Source organism: Eleutherodactylus coqui, unplaced genomic scaffold, assembly GCF_035609145.1.
Source record: "Eleutherodactylus coqui strain aEleCoq1 unplaced genomic scaffold, aEleCoq1.hap1 HAP1_SCAFFOLD_855, whole genome shotgun sequence".
In the NCBI taxonomy this organism is placed as follows: domain Eukaryota; kingdom Metazoa; phylum Chordata; class Amphibia; order Anura; family Eleutherodactylidae; genus Eleutherodactylus; species Eleutherodactylus coqui.
The window spans coordinates 1-8,715 of NW_027102382.1; the positions used below are offsets into that span (position 1 = coordinate 1).

The 8,715-nt window shown below is 43.0% G+C and overlaps 1 pseudogene; it reads right to left on the reverse strand.

The window, feature by feature from the left end:
• Positions 1-3,159: 3,159 nt before the first annotated feature.
• LOC136602488 (damage-control phosphatase ARMT1-like) lies at positions 3,160-8,190 on the reverse strand (annotated as a pseudogene).
• Positions 8,191-8,715: the final 525 nt, after the last annotated feature.

Here is an 8,715-nt window from a genome sequence, read left to right on the forward strand (position 1 = left end):
TAGTTTTATCTTCAGTTTTGAACTTCATTAAAGTAAAACTCCATTTACACTGCAGCATCCGCTTACACATGGAGGATTTTAGGCCCATTTTAATCATTTGTCAATTTGTATGCAGCGTTGTTTATTAAAATCATGCATCAATCATCCATCTACCTGCCCATTGTAGGTATTTGGGGCTTGGATCCTATATTTTATGTGTATTGTTTTATGTCTGTTGGTATTTACTATTATACAACGACCATTACTATGAAAGCATCAAAAGATTGTTCCTGAACCTTATGTCGCTTCTACATGACTTCTCCAGGCGTTCATTTGCCATGAACTGTAATTTAGGGAGATGGGGCATATTTATAAAACTGTCTATGTTGCCCATAGCAACCAATCACAGTGCAGCTTTCACTTTACCAGACCAGAATACAAGATAAAGCTGTGCTGTGATTGGTTGCTATGGGCAACATAGACAGTTTTCTTTTAGACAGTTTAAAAAAGCTCATTATATTTCCTTATATCAAAGCTGTCTAGCAGTAAGCCCGCCCTTGTTGCCCATAGCAACCAATCACAGCACAGCTTTAATTTCTGAAACTGATGGGGAAAAATGTAAGCCGTGCTGTGATTGGTTGCTAAGGGCAACAAGGGATGGTCTTACTGCTAGGCACTTTTAATAAATGAGGCCCTGTAGTTTACATTTATCTGAGCTAAGTATGACAGTATGCAGATTACAGGCTGCCACAAATATTACCCTCCACACCTGAGCTTCACTAAAACCTGAACTCAGTTCTTTCTTGGTCCAATTAGCAGCCAGGATTTCCTCTAGAAGCTCTGGTGGACATTTCCTATCACTCACGTATCTTATGTCAGTCTACATAAAGGAGCTGCTGTAGTTTGGCCGATAATTGTAGATCAAAATATTCCTAGGCTGGCTTCACACGGGCGTAAGCGTATTTACGTGCGCATTTGTGCAATGGGGGTTGCATTTTTGCGCGAGCAAAAAAATAGGATTCAATGGATAATTACATTTTGTTTAATATGTGCTATTTTCATACACAATATGCACTAAAATAGGACAAAATGCATGCAAAAAAACCCTCACATGTGACTGACCCCACTGAAACCAATGGGTTCTATTCACTGCATATTGCACATGCAAATTTTGCACACATAATACGCATTTGTGTGAATCAGCCCTTAGGCTTCATGAGGAGAGTGCGAGTTGTGCCCAAGAATCTTGGGTGCGACTTACATCGGACAGCACATGGACACCCACCCGTGTGCCGTCTGCTCCGCATACACAGCGCACATTCTATTGCCGTCAGTGATATGGAGGAGAATAGGACATGCAGCAGTTTTGTTCACACGGACCATGAGTTCCTATGGGGATGATCGGGGGAATCTCTTCGTAGGCTACAGTAGGACCCTGTGCTGTCCGTGAAATACTTGGATGGACAATACACCGGTGTGAACGGCCCGGATTGATCTTTTTTTCTCCAATATAGATGATAAATTGTAACTACAAGGACTTGTCTTATTATTAACTACTGTGTCTTATTATATTGTTTTCAACTTGTGTGTCATTTCTTTAAAGTATCTTTAAAGCATCCAAGACTTTGTTTTCCTGATACAGAGCTCCAAACCTCTGCAAGGATATAGATTTAAAGGGGTGACCAGGGTTAGAAAAACATGGCTGCTTTCTTCCAAACACACCACCACCATTGTCTATGGGTTGTGTCTGGTATTGCAGCTCAGTTCCCATTCACTTCAATGGAACTGAGCTATAATAACACACACAACCTATATGGACAAGGACGGCGCTATTTTGAAAGAAAGCAGACATGTTTTTTTTTTAACCCTGGGCAACCCCTTTAAGAGGTGACATGCCTACTTCCTGCGGCAATCATTAGATGGAGCTTACCGTGTACTGTTTCATTGAGTTCGCAGTATGCAGCTGCTCCCTCTAGTGATGGCTGCAGGTAGTGAGAATCTTATAATTTAACTCCATACCTACATGTGGGATTTGGAGCTCTGTACCACAAAAACGGAGCTCCAGCCTCCATAAAGATATATTCAATTAATCAGCACCAAATTTTTAAGCTATATACAAAAAAAGGTAGTTGTGAACATTCAAAAGGGGTATTCAATGAGGCACAGTTATCCACTTGATCAGTGGGGGTCCTACTGCTGGAAATCATACAAGTGCCGTTCCTGCATTGCAGGGTGTGCCTGTATACAAAAACATGCTAGTAACCCATTACAGAATATTGGTTACGTGACCGGGTAGAAAGAGAAGAGCAAGTTATTCTGTCAGGTGCATCTGCTAGTAGATTACAGAGGACATGGCTGCCGATTCTGGTCTTAACTATCTGCCTACTCAAATGATATTGCAGGGCAGCTTTCTGTTCAGACATCTAGAAAAGAGCCCAGAGTCAGGGACAAGTGACCGTTGCAGTTAGTTATTGGCTACAGAAAGTGAGCTGATAATTAGCTATAGCGGTCACGTGTCCCTTGTGGCAGTAAAGTCGTTGCTAGCTTGCTGCAATAGGAAGTGAAATCCACTGGACCAGGCAGAACGGGAGTGGAAGGGGACTGGGTCATGCAGGACTGAGCAGATTGGAGAAGGTTTCTTGTTCCCGGCTAACCACTTTAAAGACCACTTTAATTTTTGTCTCAAATTCCTTCACATTCCTTTCTGTCTTCTATTTAGGTACTATTATTCTAAATTACTATTTTCTGAACCAAAGAAATTTTTGAACATCTAAGCGAATCCAGGAAGGAAACACAGCCCGCTGCAAAGCTGTCACTGCCCCCAAGTGAAGGAAAAAACAAGGATTATGCTCTGAAAATGGCTCCTAGCAGATAGTGGGATATAGTGAAAGAAAAATCTTATTTGTATAGTGCCAACTTATTCTGCAGCACTTTCAACTAATTTATTTATTACCTCTCCACCAAGCTGGGTACTCATTTTACCAACCTCGGAAGGATGGAAGGTTGAGTCAACTTGAGCTGGATACCTGAACCATGCGATGATTGAATTTGCAAACCTTCAAGTTGTGAGCGAGAGCTTAGAACTGCATTCTGCTGCCTTAACACTCTGCATCACACGCATGCTAACAAAAGCATATATGGCACTAGAAAATAAATCTCATTAGAAGTCTAATGTTTGCTTCAAACTACAGGACTAAACTGGATGATGCCATATTTGCCAGATATCAGCCAGCCTGTATCCGTCACTGTGAGACGTTCTCCGACTCCCGCTTGCAATCCAACCTGCACATCAGCCTTCAGGGTACTGACACTACACAATGGAGCTGGGTGAAAGCATCTAAGTGCCTGAGAGAAGGGTACTATGAAATCCCATTTCTGGTCTCTAGTAAGTTTCCTGTTGTTCAAGTCTCCTTTAAAGTAAACTAAATCTGATTTTTACAACTTTATGTATAAATCCGGAGCCACTTCAGCCATGGTGCAGTACTCATGGGGCAATGTCCAGAAGAGATGGTTTTCCATCCAGGTTTGCCCACACTTCGACATCCATATGTTGTTGATGGCTAAACATTGCTGAACTGTCCAGTCGAGGTTGTGCTTTGTGGTGTCGGACACGTACCATGGCATGACCTTCCCGTGGAAGTGAACTTCTGTGGCTAAGCCAAGGGATATTATGGCATCTGCCAAGACTAAATCAGTGACCAACTCAAACCCGGCGTTATCTAGAACCATGTCAACTCTTGTCCTTGACTTGGTGTTTCCATCTTTGTTCTTGGACAGGATGTTCCAAACTGAATTCATATCGCCCACCAGTAAAAAGGCCTTGAAGTCCTCAAGGGAAGGTAGGATGCTGGTTTTCTGGGAGTTGTCTTGAGCTCCGGATATTGAAAGGTCAAATTTGTTTCCCCATAGAGATACCTTTAAATGAAGAGCACTAAATTATATACGTGGTGAATATCTAAGGTGTCCATAAACTGTCAAAAATGCTTAATCAGCCAACAGCTACTCCTCACAACTCTCAAATAGCTGAACTGAGCATTCATGCGTTTTCAATGGGGATAGTGGAGAAAGCTGCAGGCAGAAGGTGGCTTATGATACCTTCACACAGGGTGATTATTGCCTGAACAATTGCTGGAAACAGCGAATTCAAGCGATAGTCAACTTGTGTGGACACGACCACCAACAGGGCACTGAGCAAAAAAATAAATAATATTGTTCACTTGACAGTCACTTGGTTGTTAGCCAAGTGACTATCGGCGTGCTCTGCCTGTGTTCTTTGAATGCTTTCACACAGGAGCGACAGTAATTGTGTGTAAAACGTACCTTTATACACAGGGAGAACAAAAAGATCAGGCGTTAAAATTCAACATGCATGAGCCTTCTTTTCCCCCGGCAATTGAACATTGGGGCACTTGTCCAGTCCCATGGAAATTGGCAGGTTCGGATGACTTTTGTCTAATGTGTATAGGGGCTTTTCTCATTTTAGGTAGTCAACTTCCAGATACTCTTTTTTTGGGGCTATCAGGGCAGAAGTTTGGCACCTACTGCAGCACTTGCTAGAACCTGTACTTACAGGGCCCTGACATCTAGAATGTCATATTCATCTTTGGCCATTAGCCCTGTACAGTTTTGGAGACCAATATACTCTCTGATGGCAAATTCTTAACAAAGAATCCATGTGGTCCTGCTTCTCCAGTATTGCAAATAAGGCACTGTTCCCGCATTGTTTACTATGCAGGTTACCAAAATATAGGGTAATTTAGTTTAAAAAAAGATAGCTGTGGTGAAACAACATAACTATGTATAAATACATCAGGGAACAATAAAGTGATCTCTCCAATTATCTATTTATACCAAGGACTGTGACTGTAAGAAGGGGGCACCTCTACATCTAGAGGAAAGAAGGTTTCTACACTGACATAGAAGGGGGTTCTTTACTGTAAGAGCAGTGAGACTATGGACCTCTATGCCTGAGAATGTGGTGATGGTACACCCACTAAAAGAGTACAAGAGGGGCTTGGACGGCTTTCTTCAGTGTAACAATATTACATGTTATAGTCACTAATTACTGCATTAGGGGTGGTGAACTGGGGATTACTCTGATTGCCAGACTTTGAGTCAGGAAGGAATTTTTTTCTTAAAATGAATTGTTTTTTTTTCTTCCTCTGGATCAACATGGGGGTAATAGGCTAAACTGGATGGATACACGTCTTTTTTTCAGCCTAAAATACTATGCTACTATTAGGTCAGGGCGTTCTATCACAGTTGTTGAAAACAGCTGTCTAATGGAAGTCCTAAACGGAAGCCAACACAACCATTCCATGTTATTAGTGAAGTTAACATAGTCAACTGTATTATTCTATACTCTAAATATAATGGAAACCAACAGAACTGTAGTGGCCCAGTACATCATCCTGGTCCCCTCCATAAATGTCATACATGAGTGTCTTTTGTAGATGCACTGTGCAAAGCTTGTCTTGTCATTTCCAGTGTGTGTTGCACAGCTGCAGTGCTTGAGAGGATAACTTCAACAAAATCATTGCCTGCATGTAAATGTATCAGTCTGTCATGTCATGTGGTATATGGGAAGGTATAAATAGGAGTGATTGAGAGCGGGAGAAGAATTAGGGAGTTTCATCTTCGGTGTTTCTTCTGGTCTACCACCTAATACAGAGCCACATAGAAGCACATCCAGCTTCCCTGTGGTGAAGATGGAAGTGGAGGAGAGATATCCCATAGTGACTGCATTTTGAATGAGAGTAGAGTGAGTCCCAAGCCTAAGAGAGAGCCTTCGTAAGTAATTCTGTAAGACGGGACCCAGTGCAAAGGTCCAAAACTAGGATCACTGCATAGAAATACTCTCTCAAGTCACAGCCATGCGTCTTCAGTGCGGGTGCAAATCCTAAAAAGTAATAATTACTAGCGGAGTGTCAGTGGAGTGACCCTACCCCTTTTCCTCCTCCGCAGTGCTCCCTGTCCAGGAGTGGTGCCTGACAGATAATGCAGACTGCAGGACCCGTTTCATCCTGTGTATCCTCCCTGACCTCTGACCTTCTTTCTTACCTGCACTGTGAAGATTGTACCTGAGTTGCTGTGTCATAATTGTTTACCAAAGTGATTTTAAGTAAAGTTCATACCGGGCATTAATCGTTCCTAGGGACCCGAGGTACTAGAAATCCGTGTCTGTGGTTATTCTCCGCCGTGTAACATACCGGTGTGTAGGAACGGTGGCATTACTCATGACAACTACTACCCCCATCATCCTGTTTATTGGCATTCCCTATCCTAGGGGTGTCGACGGTGACCTGTAATTATACTCGGGCCTTGGCTACGTGTCATCCCTCTGGGAAAGGAGCCTGGTAAGTGCTGCTGTGACAAGCCAACACTTAACACTCCCAGCTTCCTACGTTTGTCAAGTGTCCGGGGTACCCCTCTGGGGAGTTGCAGAACCCCGCTTTCTGGCGTCGTGAACAGGAGCAGAACGGCTGCACCATTATTGTGTAATCAACTTCCACTAAATCTTTAATGGGGCCATCCTAGATGGCACCCAATTCACAGTGCTTTTCTCTCTGGCTCACTCCCACCAAGAAGTTCCCATCAAAGCTTCTTGGCGCCGAAAGGACTACGTCCTGGCCTGTGGCAAAGTAGGAGGGGGGACCACCCCTACTAAATGGACTTCTTGGAACCCAAAGTGGGAGGAGTTACCAGCTGCTGCAGACTCCTGGGCTCAGAACACTTTTGGCTAAGATGTCTCCACCATCCAGTGAGAGTAACCAAGTGGTCCATGCAGTACTGGCGGGCTACCCACCACCCGAGCTTCAATTCTATTAGGGTGAAGAGCTGGAGCTCCTGAATGAAATGAAGAACATTGTCCCCATGCAGCTGCCAAGGAAGAGGTTGGTCCCTCCGGGAACACTTCAGCCGGACAGATCCTGGAGACTGCCCAAACCAGTGGAGGAGGTCGCAGTGCTGCCTGCGATCCCATTTGTGAACATTCATTGGCCCAGGCAAGTGCCGCGACTATAACCACAGGGGAGAGAGGAGCCACCGCTCTCCTGGATCGTGGTTCACAAAAACATGCGCTCATACCCCCGCTGTTGCATAGCTTCCTCAGGGTTTTAAAGACCCGGGGGTAAAAGTCCACTTCAGCGCAAGGGAACATCTATTGTTATGGAGGGAGCTGAGGCCACCATTCACCAGGCTGCTGGTAATTAAGGAATTCAGCACGCCAGCCAAGCCGCCTAGGAAGGTGGAGAGACGGGCACAGAACCCGATAGTCCATCATCCGTGGCACCCTTAGGAATTACCTCCTGAGAAAATATGGCTTCCCCCACCGGCTGGTCAACTGGCTCTGAAAGCGGGGAAATCTATGTCTCCCAAGCCTTTAAGAAACCAAAGAATCAGTTCATATTCTTAGATTCTTTCCATAAGAGACATTGTTTTCTCTGTTTCCCCGTTATGCCCTGATACAAGGACTTTAAAGTCATGCCTCATTTACAAATGTTTTTTTTTCAAGTTTAAAAGGTTAATGCAACATTCATAATATGTAAACAATGTGCAGGAGGAGAAAGTAAAGGCGTATTGAAGTTTAACTTTCACTTGCTCATGCTCTCTAAACAGATACACAACAATATTTAACCTACTCACAAAACTGTCCAAATCAATCAAACCCATGAAAAAATGTAAATGCTAATTATGCAATAGCTATGTACATTGCACAATGTCTATAGCTACTGTATAGGGTCGGGTCAGATATTAATATTTTTTGAATACAGCCATCTTTCAAACTTTCAAAAAATGGTTTGGAAATAAGAAAAAATATCAATTCTTGAATGTGAAAATCATGTGGTGTGAATAAAAGAAATGTTATGTTTCCAAATGATTGATAGAAAGTCAAATATTCATTAATTTTAATCTGTAACAGATTGCTGAGGGGGCTTGAACATAAAAAGTTCAATCTCAATCTGTTGGTCAAAGTGATTGCAAATTACAGTCCCCTGCCGCTATGTGTCCTCCAACATAGTCAAATATGGACTCAAAAATGTCTTATGGTGAGTATTTCTGGCATATATATTTACTAACATATTTACACATCTACTAGTGTTGCGTTATCAACCTTTTGGCCCACTATTTAATTTAGCACTTCAAATTGGGTATTTCTACTGAACAGTATTGCCATACCTGCTTTTTTATATTAGGCAATGTTGTAGCCATGGTGTGTTGCCTGAAGAAATAAGGTCTATAGAAATTTTTATGTTGTGATTGTGATTAAATATCCAGGTGACATTAGGTGTGTTAATAGTCAAGTATTGTAATGCTGAACTGAGACAGTGACAACCCAGCTTATAGTAGTAAGAAACATGAAGGAAAGACCTATGCTGTTCAAAGGGAACACACATCTAATCTGAAATTGATATCTATCGATCTATCTATCTATATTTCACAGAAAGGCCTGCAGAGGGCATGAAAGCAGGCCTTCCGTGCGCTAATCAGCAGTGACAGCTGTACGGGTGTGTCTGGATAAGTTAAAACCGCCATACACATTCAGTTCCCTGCTGAAAGCCAGGGTAAGAGGCTACAGAGGCAGCATCAGGAACTATAAGCCTGAGATCCGGCATGGACCAGACTGGGCCCATAACATGCTTGACAGGGAAGGACGACCTCTAGACACCCCAGGTGGAGGAGAGTGATGGGGACCCTGTGAGTTGTGAACCCTGAAACTGTTATATGTTCCACCGT